The sequence below is a fragment of the Python bivittatus genome, unplaced genomic scaffold, assembly GCF_059951505.1.
Source record: "Python bivittatus isolate LINGU-HERP-01145 unplaced genomic scaffold, Pbiv_v1 ctg000330_np1212, whole genome shotgun sequence".
NCBI classification, from domain to species: domain Eukaryota; kingdom Metazoa; phylum Chordata; class Lepidosauria; order Squamata; family Pythonidae; genus Python; species Python bivittatus.
The window spans coordinates 58,151,855-58,170,375 of record NW_028277058.1 but is presented as its reverse complement, the minus strand read 5'-3'; positions in this window follow the sequence as shown (position 1 = coordinate 58,170,375).

Genomic DNA, 18,521 nt, shown 5'->3' with positions numbered 1-18,521 from the left:
TATCGTTATTTTGTGTTTTTAATTGCTGTTTGCCACCCAGAGTGATGTTATTAAAATGGGTGGCCATAGAAATGGAAATAAATAAATAGGATCACCTGCAGGCCCGTCCTGTTACTCCTTTTGAAGGAAGCCTATGAAGGACTCTGTATCCCCCTGCTAATTAAGAATCTCAGTCTGAAAACAGGTTCCTAGCCCTCATGGTATGGCTGGGAAGGAGGTTAGTGTCTGCAGATGATTTCTGCATTTGGACTAGGAAACTATGTTCAGTATATACTTGCTGAAATCTTTTTTTGAAATGTGCACCCCATCCCTCCTCCATCCTGGGAGACTTTTCCAACTTTGGCTCCTAAGGCAGACACTTCGAAGCGTTCCCAGAGCCTTGAACCAATTCCATTGTGGGAGCTGGGCTGATGTCATTGGGCACTTCTGGGTTGCAACTGGGAGAGGGACCAGTGTAGCCTAGCCTAGTGGTCAGACCTGATGCACAGAGGCTCAGGGTCTCTCTCCAAAGCTGTAGAGCCGGTAGCTCAGTGGCAGAACACAGACTTGGAATGAAAAAGGTTCAGACCATGGAATTTGCAGGCCAGGCTGGGAGAGTTGCTTCTGAAAACATGGTAAGCATTTAAATCTACTTTCCCAAGCCTGGTGTCCTCCAGAGGTGTGGGAATTCAGTTTCCAGATTTCCCAGCCAGCAGCATCAAGGGCTGGGAATTTTGTGAGAGAAGTCCAGGACTCGGGAAGGGTCTTGAGGTCAGGAACATTGTCTGATCAAAATGAAGACAAGTTCTTTGTTCTGGTGACAGAGGAAGACCAAGGACCCACCTTCTGTCATATTCAACACAGCACTTTGGCAGGCTAAGATGGAACATGCCAGGGGGCGGCAGATATGCTGGACTAAGAGATTCCCTATGGTTGGGCTACTTTTCTCTGTTTGGCCCCAGTGGAAGATGAGACTTCCCATGTGAAAGCGCCTACATTTTGAACATTTGGGCTTTCAGCTTGAAGAACAAGTTGGGCAGCCAAGGCAAGCCCTGCTGATTGATCTACACTGGATTTCTCAAGACTTAGAGGAGATGCTTATCCAAGATACCTCATGAAGGCAGGGACTGGCCTCCACCTTAATCAGTTCCTCATCCTGCCAACACCTTGGTGATCAGAAGGTGCTCATTTTTCCATGGCTTTGCAGGTGGCACTTAGGAATCTTTTAGAAATGGGAACATCTTGAGAAGAATGTGCTTTTGCTACTGCAGGCCCCATCCTTGGAAGGCTAATTTCTGAACGCTTATTGACCACTCATTTCCATAGATTCTCAAGTCATGTCTACTCATTTCGGTTGCAATCACATTTTCAACACAACCACTCATTTTATTGGTCCCATCTGAATGTTATATTTCTCTCGCCACCCTCACCCCGTAGCTAAAATGATTTTATAGACAATATTTCCAACTGAAAATGTTCAGAACTATTCAGGATAAGAATTTGCTATTGAAATGTCTGTTTTAATTTGGAACTTAACATTTAAAAATCAGTTATATTTGCTGTCATCTCTTGAGTGTTCCAGCAGATCTCTCAAGTGACCAGATACCAAAGTACAGTCACATATTTTCCATTAAATGCCATCAGATCTTAACGCCATGACTTGTCAGCCACCCAATATTCTCAATTACTGAGTACTATTGCAGGTCAGCTGTTAAATTCCATTGCGCATCAGTCATGAAGATCAATTAGACTCTATTGAAAATTGAATTGAAGCATAGTATCACAGCTGTGCGCTATAGAAATGGAAAATGTAATTATTCTGAGTATTTGGATATCTGACTTAAATTTGTAAAGAAGATCCATGGGGGTCCATTCTTTTTCTCTTTTCTATTTTCCTGATGCAAAGTCAGAGTTAGGTATGTTGGCTAATTCCACCTTGCCCACTTCGAATCCTTGTAAAACATTTAACTGAGGTGTTATGCCATCCAAAGACCAGGAAAACAAAGGTTTGGGATAAGGGCACTCTACAGTTGGGTGGCTGAAGGCAACTTTTGGAGGGCTGTGTAGCATCCAACAACTGGGGAGCATGGCAGAAAAAGAAGGATTCCACTAAAACGAAATTTTAATTTACTGTAAATTCACTGAAGAGCCTGTGTGATCCCTCCCCATGTGTTTCATCATTTCCCCCTTCAGCTGCATTGCAAATTATAATTTTTACTTGTAATTAAAAATTGAGACTTAGTTGGGGAATCTTTGGTCCAAAACAAGGGTGGACAATCTATTGCCTGTCAGGGGCTCCTTTCCTGCAGGAACAATGTGTTGCACATCATTTGCCCCCAATAAGTGGAGCTGAAGCCACATGGGTGAGGCACATGGATGAGCCAAAAGGGAGTACAGTGGTCCATTCGTTCACTTTCCAATATCTCTTTTTCCTTCCTTGCATCTTCCATCCTTTCTCCTTCTCCTTCTCATGCTGTACACTTGGTGGAAGGAACAAATACTGCTTCTTAGGACTATACCTACTAGGGCCTGGGAAGAGGAAAAACATCAAGATGGCAGTCATGACTATGCAATCTAAGCCCTGCGAAAAGAGGGGTGGACTTTGCTTGCACAGTTGTGGTTGCCCCCTTGACTTTTCTGAACCCCCTGGTGGATGCCCACATGGCCACCATAAATGTTCTTCGCCACCCTATATTTTTTACAATGAAGCTTTAGATTATGGTCATTTTTAAACAGGCTGAACTTGGGGGAAAGAAGAACCAGCAAACATTTAGGCTGCTTTCACACACCGTTACTGAATGAAACCTTTTTCAGGGTTTGCACAATGCGCTAAACCTAAACTAATGAAGTGGATTGAATTTGCTTAACATGCTTAACCAGAGAAAAGGTTATCACTAATTTTAGCGCATTGCAAAAAACACATCTGCCTGCAAGCGCTTTAGCAAACCTTGTTAAATATCTTGAATATAGTTCCTGAGTTGTCCATTCTTGGCAAGGGTGATAACTCTGGGAGTCTAAGAGCTGCACTTGAGAGGAGGGGCTAGGAGACACAAAATGAATTGGGAATCACATCATAGAGATGAGGTTTGGGGAACTGGGGTGTTTCTTTTGTTTTTTAATTGAAATCTGTCTAGTCCAGTGAGTGATAGAACTTAGCAGTGTTTGGCTAATCTCAGCTAAGTGGGCTTGGATCTGACTAGCCATTGGATGGAAAATCGCCAGGAAATCCCAGGACTGTAGGCTAGTGTGAAAAATCAAATACACTCCAGAAGAAGGCAATGGCAAACTGTCTGTAGAATTGCCCAGAAACTACATGGAGGTGTCCATGAAGTAGCTGAGTATGGATAACATCACTGAGCCAACTTTGGCTGACCTTGGAGAAGTTAAACAGGGTCAGATCTTGACAGTCCTTGGATGAGAGGCCCAGGCTTGAAGGTTAGACTGGGAAACTGAAAGAATATCCCAAAAGAAGACAGTGGCAATTCATTAAATCACCATGAATTGAGCTGAATTTGAGGGAGCCTTTCTTTATGAATGAAATACGTCTATTTTAGGGTAGAGGTCAAACTATCATTTGCATCTCTTTCCTGTGTATCAGTTTCCAGCAGCCATGGTCAGAGGGACTTCTGGGGGGTCACAGAAGAGAGACTCAGGAGCTCCCTGGACCCAGAATTGGTCTTCTAATGGAGATTTTCAACTCCTTTATTAAAATGAACTTCTCAGGATCCATTTGTTGAGAAAGCATCATGATAACTTTTCAACTGACTTACAACTATGACATGCCTATAAGTTAGACAGGTCTCCAGCAAGGCTTTACCTTGCCTGCCACCCCTCTTGACAAGGCAAGGTCTTGCCTCTTGGATAAGTTAAGCAGAGTTATACCCTGTAATTGTGGCTAGATGGGCAAGATGTCAGATATGCAAGGATTCTGAAATGAAATCTCCTCTGGCCACGGGGGTGAGCCTGTTGGTTTGGAGCTTTGGGCGCAGATCCAAGGCTGGCCTGTGTTACACAAAATTATGTGTAGGATGAGTATAAGTGTCAGGTTTAGGAACTTCCATCTCATGACTATTTTAATTCTTTAGGCAATGACAGAGCTTATTAAGTTCTTTATCTCTTCTCTAATGGTCCTTATCAACACCCAAGAGGTATCATTGTTTTCTTGATTAGATGATCTTTCTCACACTTTTACTAGTTCAAGGCAGACTGGAATTATGCAAGAGGACAATTTACTCAACTTCCACCGATACATCTTGGGTGTCATTCTTCTAGCCTCTTTGGGAATGGAAAAACTTTCCAAGTTCTAGTAGTTAGGTAGATATTGCTCATAATTTATACAGTGTACCTGAGGTTACAGGTATCTGTACCTAACTCTGATGACACCAAAATGGCACAATTGGTATCATGATGTCATAGCACAAGTTCTGCCCTTTTGTACTTACATTGTAATGTTGCACATAAGGATGTAACTGGTGGGGCTCGTGTTGTGACACATTTTGACACTTCCCCTCCTTGTCCCCCCCAAAAACTAAGCAGGAATGGTCTATGACATGGATTAAAAAATAATAATAACAGATACAGCTCTTGTTGCCCAAAGAACAGTATTGTTTTACATGAATTAATATACTGCAAGGGCCCTCAAACTTTGCAGTGCTGCAATACTCTCAAATCATAACTAAATTTGCATGATACCTCCCCACCCCCCGATAAAACTAATCACCACAATGGTGCTAGGGTTGGGCAAGGAATAATTAGACTACTTATTTTTAATAATGAAAATTTAATCTCTATATCCCTGACATTCTCAAACTTTGCAGCATCACAACATTTCTGGCCAATGACCATAATAAAGTTTGGGTTTGATTTGCAGTACCACAACTGCCTACTATAAACAAAGAGGGAGTGATGTAAAACTTGGCTGGAGAAGGGAAGTAGGGATCAATGCCCAAAGCATGGTTTGATGGGGCACCCACTTTTCCTTTAAAACAATTATGCCTCATGATTTGAAAAGCCTGGTTTCCTGGATCAAACTACTGATTATCCAATGTTCATCCAGGCAGGGTGTGAAAATGATTGGCATCCTCTGTTGTCCTAAAGATCTGATACTGGGAATTAGACTGCCTCTGAGCAGAGCTGTGTTCACGCAACACACTTCTCACCAGCTCAAGTTATGACATAGCAGATACCTCTCTGCAACACATGATGTATGGTGATTGTTAACGCCTGTAAGTGTTTCTTTGGGGGGGGGGTATCTTAGTCTGTTGAATAAAGCTGGCCCATTTGACTAGTTTATGGTTTAGTGTATTGCACACTTAGTAACCAAATTATGAGTGTTTTGTGCATCCAGTCAAAAGGAATTGTCTCCCTCTAATCTCCACTGGCCAGGCCACATCTCATCAAGTAACACATTTTAGGGGCAACAATGACAAACCAAAGCATGTACAGAGGAAAGCAGTCAGGATGGAGGAGAAGGTAGGAGAAGCCAAGAAGAAATGCTTGGAAGACCTGGAGAAGAACAAGTGGTCCTCAAATATCTGGAGAGATGACAGGTCAGAAATAGAATAGACTTGCCTGCTAATCCAGGGAGCATCACAATAGGTGGAAAGTTCCTAACATTAAGAGTGCTCAACAGCTATACAAATCATTTTGGAAAACAAAGAGCCCTCCTTTGCTCAAACAGGGACTGAACATCTGTCAAAAATGGTTCCTTACTTCCAAATTATAGATACTGCAAACAAAAAGAGGATAGGATTGGTGATCTGCAAGGGTCTTTCCAAGCTAGTTCACACACAATGCTAAAAATTGGCTTGTTTTAGTCACAGTGTATTGAACAAGCCAATGTGGCTTAGATAAACCTTAATTCTCAGCTATAAATCATGCTTTACAAAAGACGTGGTGGTTTTATATAGCACACTAAACCTGGATCAGACAAGTCGCATGTCTATTTTGATGAGAGCAAGTGTGGTATAGGGGTTAACGAGTCTGTAATGGTATGTGGGAAAGACCTTGGGAGATGGGGCCAAGAGATGCTGCCAAGGGAATGGTCAGATAAGAGACAGCATAGTCTTCAGCTGGATAGTGAGTGGGGCAAGAGGCTCAGAGGAGACCCTCCCTAGTTTCTCTGGCTGTAAATGAGACGGGGGGCGGGGGATTGTGCTTTCAGACTTGCAAGATTCTGTTAATGTAGCTTTACAATAAAACAGAATTAACTCATCTGGTCATGTTTCCTGTCTGGTCTCTCCTAGAGAGATCCAGGTTCTAGGCCACCATTAGCCATCGAAACTCTCTGGGTGACTTGGGAAAGATTGTAAATTGAACATTGTACTTTAATCATAACCAGAAGCCATCCATTTTCCTAGGCTCTTGCCTCCAAATAGGTGAGAACTGATTATGATTATGTGCCAACAAGTTGATATTGACTTCTAGTGACCACATAGATAGATGAACTGTCCCTAACCTGGTCTTTCAGATCTTCCAACAGCGGACCTATCACTGCTATAACTGAGTCCATCTACCTGGTCGTCCTCTTCTTCTCTTTCCTTCCACCTTTCCCAGCATTAGAGTCTTCTCCAGAGAGCTGGGTCTTTGCATCATGTATCTGAAATAGGATAATTTGAGCCTGGTCATTTGTGCCTCAAGTGAGAACTCTGGGTTGATTTGTTCAATTACCATGTGTAGAATAGCCAGTCCAGTTTTAGTAAGTATAAAACGATGTCCAGGGGTACAAAAACCTCTGACATCTTATATACAAATGGGGTATGAGCTGTCTGTAAGTAATCAGGAAAAAGATCTGGGGGTGATACTGCAGAGCTCAATGAAACTGTTGACTTGGGGTGCAGAACTGCAAAACAAGGTACATCCCATGCTAGGGTTTGTTAGGAAAGAGATTGAAAATAAAACTGCCAACACTATCGTTCATGCACACAGTTGTAGGGTCCATCTGCACCTGGAATACAGTGGACAGTTGTCGCTGCATTTGGAAAAGGATATACCAGAGTTGGAGAAACTGCCTAGAAGGCAACCAGAACAATGACGGGGTTTGAATACCTTCCATATGAGGAAAGACCAGGATGTCTACCTTGGAAAAAAGGGCCCCTGAAAGAGAACATGACCAAGATGTATATTGTAAAATCATGCCTGGCATGGAGAAAATCCATAGGGAGAAGAGTGGGGATCATCCAATGAAACTGATTGGTGGACTGAGAACTATAAATAATTAAAATAAAAAAAATAAAGCACTTCACACAGCATATAACTAATCTGTGGAATTCATTGCCAGCAAACATCTGATGGCTTAAAAGAGGGTCGGATAACTTCATGGAGGACAAGTCTATCAAGGACCACTAGTCTTCAAGACTCCATATTACCCCCAAATTGGAGGCAGCACACCTCCAAATACAGGAGAACGAAGGCAAAGGAGGGCCCTGTCTCCTGCTTGTGAGCATCCCACGCCTTTGAGTGGGTACTGTGAAAAAAAATAATAAACTGCTTTGAGATGTCTTTTCATGGGAAGTAGTGTAGCAATGCTAATACAATACAATAAAAAATAAAATAGCTGGACTAAGATAGGCCTTGGCCAAATCTAGTAAATAAGTATTTAAAGAATATTCTGTTCTCCCCTACTCCTCTTACATTCCCACATTCCACTATGGGAATTTCTTTCAAAGGACATTTGTCCTAGCTCCTGTTTTAATCCTCAAGGAGACCTAATGTGGAGACACAAATGGAAAACTCAAACTGTTCTCATGGTTACCCTAATACTCAGAAGGAAAGAGAATCTGAGAAAAAAATATTGTTCTTTAGCTAGAGTTCCTATTGCCCCTATATTTTATACTTGGCTAGCCAATCTTGGTGGGGGGGGGGGGGAGGGAGAATTATTTATTGCATTTAGGACTTGCCATCAGTCACCAAGGTGAAGGAAGCCTTAACACAGGCACACTTACATTTATCTATAGGCAGCTAAACAAGCCCATCTTGTTCATGTTATCTACTTCTTAACAAAATGCTATCAGGAGGCTCTAAACATCAGCATTTACTGCACAAAAGGCCTTTGTCTGGGATAATGTATAGCTACGGTTCTTAGGTGCCATCATGTTGGGCTTGACTCCTGGGGACAGTATGAACAAACACTTGCCTCTAGTAAGAATGTGTAGCTCTTCCAAGGACATCTCTGTAATCTCTTTGATCTTGACCATCCACCTTATCCATTATTTCCCTTCAACCTTCCCAAGCATAGACATTTTTTCTGGTCCATTGTCTTCTCACATCGCACATCCAAAATATGAGTTTCTGCAGATTGATCATCAGCACAAGGGAACCATCAGTCCTTATTCGGCCCAGGATTGATGGATTCTTCTTGCAATCCATCCTGCCCTTAGTAACCATCTCCTGATCCATAATTCAGAGGCATCTATCTACTTTCTCCCACTCTTTCTCAATGTCCAGCTTTCACAGCTGCGTTTTGCCACTGGAAAGACAATTGTTCTAACTATTCTGATCTTTGTCATCATTGAAACGTCCTTATCCTTCATTGTCTTCTCTAAGTTTGTCATTGCCTTTTTCCTAGGATTAATTTTGTTACTTCTCCATCACACAGACCAGCTTTACCTATTCTTCAATCCTAGTACTTTCACTTCTTCACTATCAACTGTAAAGTTCTTAATATTGAATACTGACATTATTTTTTTTCACTTTCGTGATATATAAGGAAGCTGTCTGTTAATTTAAAGGATTGAAAGATTTCTGCCATATATTCTCCTCTCTTCTCAAATGATCTCCCGGTTTATTTTTAATGTTAGTTTGGTTTTTTTGCAAGAAATACTATGGTTTATATCATGCTGTGGGTGAATATTATCCAGCTATATGGAACATAGTTCAATATATATATGAAATTATGTATGGACTATGTAAGAGTCATTTTGTGTGAGATGGGCGGCTATATAAATACGATAAATAAATAAATACATATATCTATTTATATATACATATACATAATTATATATGGAAAATAATCCAAAAAAGTGGACCCTGCACCTGTGGGAAAAACATTAGGGAGAAAAAAACAGCATGGAATGTAATTTCTTCCAGCACTGAAACTTAAGGCCTGATCCATCTTTGGGGCCATGAAACTCCAAGAACTCAGGTAACGTTTTTCCCATCATCTGTCCCTGACCTGGCTATCTAGAAATGTCACAAACTGAATGCCCTACAAAATAACAACAACTAAATACCAGTAACTTATGAATAAACTGAACAGGCTGGCGCAACATCAGGAAGAGATGATGGAGTGCTGATGGAAATAGAAAGTGAGAAATTTGGGACAGAGGTTATACTTACAGCTGGTTTTTTATTAATCCAAAGGCCTAGAAGTTGACTTAGCCTTTAAAATGAAAGTAAACATTCTGCACAACTCAGAAGATACACATTCCTTTGTGTTCACACAAGATGCTTAACCTGATTACTGAATTATCCCATGCTCTACACACAATATATTGAAGCAGAAGTGAACAAATCAGCTAGGTTCGCCCCTCAGTCCAAGCCACAGACACACACAAATTAAGATTGACGCTAATCAAGCCTAACATACTGTATGACTGCTAGGTTTGTCACTGATCTGGTTAAGCGAATGCAAGTGCTGGCTTCACTGCTGGAGATCTCCAATGACTGAGTCAGAAAGCAAGCTATCCTGTTGTCTGTCGTCGCTGATAGAAAGGTGATCCAGCTGGAGAAAACCATCGGTCAGGCAGGGGAAAGTTTCTGGACCATGGGCTTCAAGGCCCATAATCCCCTAAGATTATGGGCATGCGTTTGTGGTTTCCAAATTAAGTTTTGTGCTACACTGCTTCCCCACATACCTATGTACATGCCATGTCCTTTAAAAAAATTACCTCCCTCTTCCCTCTCAAAAATGATTGATTGATGATATTTATTTATATAGCTGCCCATTCCCCAATCCATAATAATGTTAAGCAGGGCAGGAATGTCTGGATAGCAAGAAATATGTTTATGTCTATTTATGTATTTTTAAACACTTTAAAAAGTGAACTTATTAAGCATCTAAATAAATCATAACAATTTTACAAATGCTGAAGGAGTCCTGCACATTTTCACAGAGCTGCATCAATCTCAATAAAGTAGGCTGTGCTGATTTTATGTAAAAGTGGAACAATCTTCTCTTTTATCCTATTTTTCTTCTTCCCGGCTCAGTCAAAGGTTGGAAAGAAATTATGGCAAGGGGCTCTGCCCACCAGAGTAACCTTCTGAAAACCGAACAGAACCAAATTTGGTGCAGAGGGAGAAGCTGGCAAACAAAAGAATGGAGATAAAAAGTGGGGTTGGACTGGCTTGGGGCTGTGCAGAAAAATAATCCTGAAAAATCCTCCCCAAGGCATCCCTTTGAAAGAGACAGCCTGGCAAAGACTCTAGATCAGTGCTTTTTGAACATGGCAACTTTAAGGTGTGTGGACCTCAACTCCCAGAATTCCCCAGCCAGCATTGGTGAACTTCAACTCCCAGAATTCCCCAGCCAGCATGTAGTCTAGAGGAGGCAAAGGGAAACTCTAGCAGAATGTCAAGCTTCTTTGTTTTTTTAATATAATTTTTATTCAAAGAAAATATTGCATAAGATTAAAAAACTACAGAAACATAAAAGGGAAAAATAGAAAAAAGAAATATGAAAGAATAAAAGAAAAAGTGAAAGATAATGAAAGAAAGAAAGAGAAAAAGAAAGCTATCTAAAAAAGCGACTTTCGATCTCCTTTGCAGCAGTTACAAACGTAGTATTTACCATTTCCACCCTCCCAAATTACATATCGTGGTTCCCTTCTTCCCATAAACAAACCTTTTTAATCAATAAATCCCAAAATCACCCATTCATGTTTATCCATTTTCAGCAAAAAGTCCATAAAGGTTTCCAATTTTTTTTATAAAAATAATTGCTGTTCCCTCCTTAATCAAACAAGTCCATTTAGCCATTCAGAAGGTCAGGATTTATATATATATATTATCTATCTATCTATCTATCTATCTATCTATCTATCTATCTATCTATCTATCTATCTATCTATCTATCAGTCAAATTTGGATACCACTCATCTCACAAAAACTGACTCTGGGCGGTCATGATATTATACCCTATAACAAAAAAGCAGCAATCCTGCACGCCTTGCTCTGGAGGAGCGGTATGGCGGTGCGTTTCCTGAGTTGGCCTACCTCAAAGGGCCAACACTTGGGTTCTCAGACTCTGCCCCTGCGCCCCAGACCTGCGTTTAGGCGATTCCGAAGATTCCCCCGCCCTTTGGCACCCTGGACCCTCTTTCCCAGGCATTTTGCAAGTGCAGTTCCCAGAACTCCTCCAACCCTGCTGGCTGTGAAACATGGAGACTGTAGTCTCCACTCACTCCGAGCAAGGCAGGCGTGTGTGGCTGAAGCCATCGATCAAAATCGTCTCCTCTTGTGGACAGCCGGGCTCTTTTCGTTTCCGGCGTCAAGATGACCTACAAGATTAGGCGGAGAGATCTCATTCTTAAGAGGATATCAGTTTGTACCATGGGGGGAGCAGGACCGTGAGAGAGAGAGAGAGGGAGAGATCTATATATTTAATCTTCCCCTCCCCACAACCAACTTAGCTAACGCTGGTGAACGGTCAGAATCCCCCCGCCTTGCCCCAAATGTTTTTCTCTTTGGAGATTTTAATTTCCGGGGTTTTATTTACATTCTTCCTCCTCCCCGTTCTATTTTCTGGAAACTTTTATTAGCTGGGTCTGCAAAACACAAACAGAAATCAACGGGGCCAAACCAGCCCCTGTAAACCTAATCTCTCCAGGCCGTCTGCCCCGGGCGGTTTATTATTGCTGCTGTTGTTCTTGTTGTTGTTACACTACTACTCTCTCTGCGCAATTTGGAAATGTTGGCCGCCATGCCCATGATCTGGGGCCTGTTTGTTCGCCGGCCCTCTCCCTCGGCACGACCCAGGACCGGCCCGCATCTCCAAGAGGAGAAAGAAGGGTGGAAGATGGTCAGAAGGAGGGAAAGAAAGAATGAAAGTTTAATAAATGTGTGCTGTGTCGCCGATGACTTTGCGGCGACCTTTGTTGCAAATAGTCTATGCATGTGGAATAATGGCTCCGTGCAGAGAGGGAAATGGCTTAGCGCTATTGTGGTTGCCACAGCAACAATCAGAGTCTCTATCGCGCAGAGAGAAATGAGTTATGAAAAGGCTTGAGTGGAGAAGGGATTAACACATGATCTTTGAGACAGCGTGTCAATCAAAACCAGCAGAGAAATTACACTGCCTGCAGTTGAGAAATTTCCCTGAGCAGGCTGTCTTCGGAGGCTAGGGGGAATGGGGAGAGCGCCTGCCTGCGCGGCTTTGCTACCATTGGCATCGCGCGTGGCACGGCGGGGCTCTCGAGGGCCCTGGAAGATGGAGAAGAAAAGGATGATCAGGAGGAGGATGAGTCTTCTTTTAGCAAAACGGCCACGGTGATGATTAAGGCGGGAAGGTTATGTTGGGAGGACTACGGATGCCGGATGGCATAACGCTCCTCACCCGATTCTCTTCTGGGGTAAGCAAAGCTACACGAGAGCAGGATCCATGCCACAGCTACAGTTCGTAGCCTCATTGCCTGATGATACACTGAACAGAATAACTGTGCCCATCATTGTGATGGAAAGGTTAGTATGGGGCGAAGCCTCAGGATACAGAACATGGTCAGCCTATGACATAAAGGCTCAAGATGTCGATGATGATGATGATGATGACAGTTCTGACCATCACCCCCACACACACCATTTTGTGGTATATTGCTTCTCTGTACAGAAATATTTTGGAGCACATACAGTGCCTACATAGAACGTAATGGCCTACATTCACACAACCCACTTCACTCTAAATCCAAGTCAGCAAATACAGTTGAGGCCCAACCAAGCCATATTTTGGCTGAATGGGATTGCCCACTTCACACAGTATGATAAGGTGACCCTCTCCCCACAAAACCACAAATTTACCCAGATCCCTTTAGTCCAGCTTAGGGTGTGAGAATCAGATCCTCAGGAACTTGTCTCTTGAGTATCAGCCACTGCAGAACAAAGTTGGGAAGTAGAGAGAGATCAGCGGTCTCATCTTCTCCTTCTCCTTGGTGGGGTCTTAAAATCCCCCATGCTGTATGTCAAGGTATGGTTAGCATCTCTGGGCTACAGAAATCTGACTGGACACTAGAGGGCAGCAGAGTTCTCTGTCTCTCTTTGCGACCAGCTGGTGGTCCTCTGGATTTGTGCTGTCCACATCTGGTAGCTTGATCTAGAAGATGCTTCCTCTGTATGAACTTGGTCTTTACACCAGGGATAAGGGATCCACACAGGCTGAGCCCCAAGCCCTGACTAACTCCCATTACTAAAGATTTAGCAATTCCTTCTGGGCTGTAAAGTCCATTTTAGCCTAGTCTGTTCATGAAAGGCTACTGAATCTGGGCTGCCAACCTCCAGATAAAATTAGACAGCAACAAACAGATTTTTTTTCTGGCAACCCCCAAGGCCTGAGTAACTTCATTTACTAAACATTGCAGGCAATTTTCTGTCATTCTGAAGCAGGAAACACACAAACCCAGGAGCGTAAGCCTTAAAAGAAGCTGAATGCAACTTGCAAAAATGAGGATCACTCTCTCCACGCCAGGGGCTTCTCCAGGGGGGTGTCAAAAAAGTCAAAATGGTGGCTGCAACTGTGCAATTGAAGTTCGGCCTGTTTTTGATATCCCTCTGCGGACCCACCCACCCCCCTCAAGAATAAATGCATATTCCTCGCAAGATTTATTTTAAATGTCCCCACCTCCTTTGCATCATTGCAGTGAACGGGGGAACCAAAATATTACGTGTAGCTCTAGTAAGGTAATATTGCCTTCTCAAGTCAATCCGATCAGTCATTTGTGCGAGGCACTGAACTACAAATTCAACCAGTGGCCTGGGTGTGCATCATTGGCTAGTCCTTCCTGCCCCCTACTATGCAAGGTGAGCAATAACGAAGGTTCCCATGTCGTAAGAATGCACCTGCTAGGGGTGTAATGACCAGGCTCAAGTTAAGTTATCCTACTTTGGACATGAAGCTTCACCTGGTCCAGAGAGTGACAGCTTAAGTAGCCACGGATGCGTTCACATTGACCCACTACTCTGGTTGTCGTTTGGGCAAATCCCCAAACCAGTTGTGCAATTCAAAATGCTGGTTGCCATTTTTCAAGTCTTACCAGACAAGAACCTGGATGTCTGCAGGATGGCCTTCTCCCAGTTTCATCTGCCTGTCCAATGAGATCCGGTAATGTAAGCTCTCTCTGAATCCCTTCTTTCAGGGATCAACAGGGATCCCAGAAGCAACCTTCCTTAAACGCTGTTCCCCCCCTTCTCTGGAAGAGCCTTCCTCTTTCCAACCGATTGTTTTTAGGAAGGTCATTAAAACAGGGCTGTTCCCACACACTTTGACAGTTGGGATGTTTTAATGCTGTTCCTAAAAATATTCCAAAGCCAGAAATATTTTTCTAATGTAATTAGAAATTTACATGCAGGGTGCCCACAGGATATGGTCAAAAAAGTCAAGATGGTGGCCACAACAGTGCGATTGAAGTTCAGCCTGTTTTTAGGTGCAACACATATCTTCCCGGGGCTTATATACAGTATATGTAAACAGACTTTGATTTTTATATTTTTAAAATTATTTTTAAAACATGATTTACAACTTTTGGATATCTATCTATCTCAGAGATGCCAGCGGTTAGAGTGCCAAGGAAGCCCAGCAAATTAAGTAATTAGTCAATCCCTTCTTGCTGAGAAAAAAACACTTTTGACCAACAAGGAACAACCCTTAACCTTAAAGGCCAACAGGTGGACCTCAACTCCAGATCGGGTGTCAACTAGGCACAGGATAAGATGGACTGTGTTGTCATAAACCTGACCCCTTGGGCCCTTGGAACTGAAGCTGCCAACCTTACACCCTCCGGATATTCGGTGGACAAATGCAGCATTCACATTGTATGACTAACCACGGTTTGTTACACAGTGGTTTGCTGAATCAATCACAGGTATCTCATTCCCACCACGAATGCTCTGTTCACCGGGATTAAGGAATCCCACTGGGTGGGATCACGCCATACACAAATCAAAATTCCCATTTGAATTAAATAGGTTGCCTGACTCTCTAGCCACTCTTAGAATACCCCTGCAGAGCGGTGCACTGAAAACTGGAAGGCAGGGATATATTCATGCGGACTATATCATGGTTTCTCCCCGTGAAATGCCGTGTATTGCAGGTCACGTTGGCTGTATCAAGCTTGATTAGTTAAGCTTGGTTCTTTGCTGGCAGTGTGGTTGTGCCTTAGTATGGGGGGCAAACCCAACCTGTTTAATGACTGTCCACTTCCGTGCACTGCAGAAACCCAGAACATGAGTTAATCCCGGAACCAGGAACTCCTGTTGCCTGATCGCACCCCTGCGATCGAAACAAGCGCGCAGAGGGCCGCGCCGCGCACTGGGTTGAGTCGATGGCTCAGTCTGTCATCGCGATGCAGAAAACTGTGCCCGTTTGGTCAACCCTGGTTCAGTCAACCAGGAGGAGGCGCGCAGGGCAAACACCGGCCAGGTCGCCCAGCACCCGGCAGCGCGCTTCTCCGCCGGAGACCCGAGGCCGCGGCGCTCTTCCTCCCACACCGCCGCCTTGACCCGGCGGCCACGCGGCCCCGGCTCCCCCGGCTCCGGCGGCGGGCAGGCGCGGCGCAGGCCGCGGGCGAGGCCGAGCTGAAACCGAAGCCCTCTCCCCAGGGCGGGGCGGCGGCGGCGGGCAGATCGCGAGAGGCAGATAGCTGGAAACCTTAGTCCTTCCCCGGCCCTCCGGACGCCTCGCGGCCGGATCAGGAGCCCGCCGAGCGCCAGCGAGTCGCCAGGCCGGGTGTCGAGCTTAACCGTCGGCTATTTGTTTCAGGGGGCTGGCAGGGAGCGCGAGCCTCCCCCGCCCCGCTCACAAGCCCTCATTCAAGGAGCGCTTTCATCGCCCCGCCAGCGCCGGAGCCCCGCTTGCGCCCTCGCCCGCGCCCCCGGCCGCGGCCCCGGCGGCGCTCCAGCCGCGCAGAAGGGCAAGCCCGCCGGGAGCGCTCCGCCTTCGCGCCGCTGCGGGCGCTTGCCCGAGCCTGGCCAGCCCCGGGGAGCCCGCGCGTTGGGGGAGCCCGTCTTGCGCGGCGACGGAATAGTTCCGCCTGTCCAGCGGCCCAGAAGATAGGGGCAATTGAGCAAAGGGGGGCAGGCCTGGTGGGTTCACACGAGACGCTTCCCAAATGAGCTCGTTTGGCAACCATCCGCTTACCCAGCACGGGTGGGAACCGCAGGCTGAGCCAGAAATGAAGCCCCTCGACGCCGCTGGTATGGGGGCGCTTTCTCTTGGATTCGCGCTGTTAAGGGTGCTGCTCTTGGGCTGGGCTGGGCTGGGTTTTCGTTTCCGAGGTTGGGCCCAGCTCCTTTGAAGGGGGCTTCAGAATGACAAGGAATCGCCCGCAGTGTTTAATAAGTGCAACTATGTGGGGCTCCCCCCCCAGAGGGGCCCAGGCACTGTGGGCAGAGGCCACTAGAAAAGAAGGAAGGTCACCGCCTACAGCTACCCCATCCGCACTGCTAAAATGCCAAGGATCAGTAGAGGGCAGCAAAGAGGTATAGACATTCTAATTGCTCACTGCCCTCTAGTGGCCACCGGGAGGTTTGCAGCTGGTATTGGGTAGTGGAGTCCTTGGTGCTCTCTGAGCTTAGTTGTTGGCTTGCAGACCCAACAGGTAACATCGTCAGTGTGAGGGAGGGTGGGGTTGGTTCCCTTGTATACCGTAGCTTGCCCTGCCTGTGTTGGTGGGGGTGTGGTGTCCTCCTTGGGGATTCCTTGATTAGGGGATTGTTTTCGGCTGGATTGGGTAGCTGTGATGGAATGGAATTATGAAGGCCAGGCTCAGGGAGATAAACATTTTCTTAGCTCGCCAGAGGAGCATGGGAGATAGAAGAGGATGAGACTGGCACCTCCCTGAGGAATTCACACTGTTGTGGCTGGATGGCTTGGGAGCTGGAGTTTCAGTCTGAGAAGATTCTTGCTAGAGGTTGTAGCTAATAAACAAAGCTGAACTGAATTTGCATTGTCTCTTGGGCTAGGCCTGACAGTAGTCCTACAAGAGGCTAAAATGAGTTGAGTGGTTTGCAAGCCCAGTGAGGTTGTGTGAACCAGGCCATCAAGGGAAAGGGTTCACTTATACACTTGCAGAGCAGTAGATGGGTGCTAATGGACCTTGGCTGAGCAGGGTTGGCACTTGGGTGTGAGACGCCCTCAGGAAAGCTCAGGCCGTGGGTTAAATTGGTCAGTGGAAAAAACTTCTAGCATGCCAGGGGAAGCGAGGTAGAAAGAGTATTGATGTGTTGGAACTTTGGGGTTGGCGAAGACTCCTGAGAAGTCCATGGAGAGCCGAAAAACAAACCAATGGAGCACCGAACAGATTGATCTAGAGTTTTCGCTAGAGGCCCAAGGGACCGCACTCAAATTACGATATTTTGTTTTTGTTTTTCTCATAATTTTTATTAAAGATTTTCATATAAGTACAAGATAAACACAAAATTATATGGAGTGAAATTAAAAAAGAAAGAAAGATAAAAGATAAAAGAAGAAGTAGAAAAGACAGTGCGGGTAGAAAAAAAGAAAAGATATGCAAAGAAGTGGACATAATCAGAGGACATAAACAACACCTGGTGTCGCGATGTAGTTTTCCTGCAAGAGTTGTTTCTGGTTGTGTTTTTCAGGATTGATTGAGTGAGTGATTGATTGGATTCTAAGCCATGGGTGCCTGTGAGATGACCCAGGCCTGATGCTCTAATACTGCAAAGGCCACAACTTACCTGCTTGCATCAGACGTGCTGAAGCAAGGATGCAATTGTGGCGTTTGCAGGATGACTTGTCTTTGCTATTATTTTGATTGGCTGTGGACATGGCTGCTAAGATTCCTTGGTGGTCTCCCATCCAAGTACTAACCAGGCCTAACCCAACTTAGCTTCTGGGGCCAGGGAAGGTTAGCCAGGGGTTTATCCAATCCAGTTACTGAAGTTACAGTCCAAGTATTCCACATGTTATCTGACTGCAGTGCAGAACTCTAGAAAACACTGGACATTTGCTTCCTGAAATCCTTTCTGAATGAAGCCAGAACTTTCTGTTTCTGAAGCAGGTATTCTACACAGATGTGGAACAGTAAACTGGTCACGTTGGCTGGATTTACACAATATGCTAGAGTAAAAGTATGTTGGCTACTGTGTGATTTGGGGGTTAGCCTTTCCTTTCTGCTTACTGTCTCAGAATAAGTACTTGAGATAGCAACAGGGCAGCAATGTGCTGTTCTTACTACTTAGCAAATGGATTATCCTCAGTGGTACAGGTAGTCCTCGCTTAACAACAATAGGGACTGGAAAATTGGTCGTTAAGTGGGGTGGTCATTAAGCGAGTCACCATGTGACTTGACCCAATTTTATGACCATTTTTACAATACCCG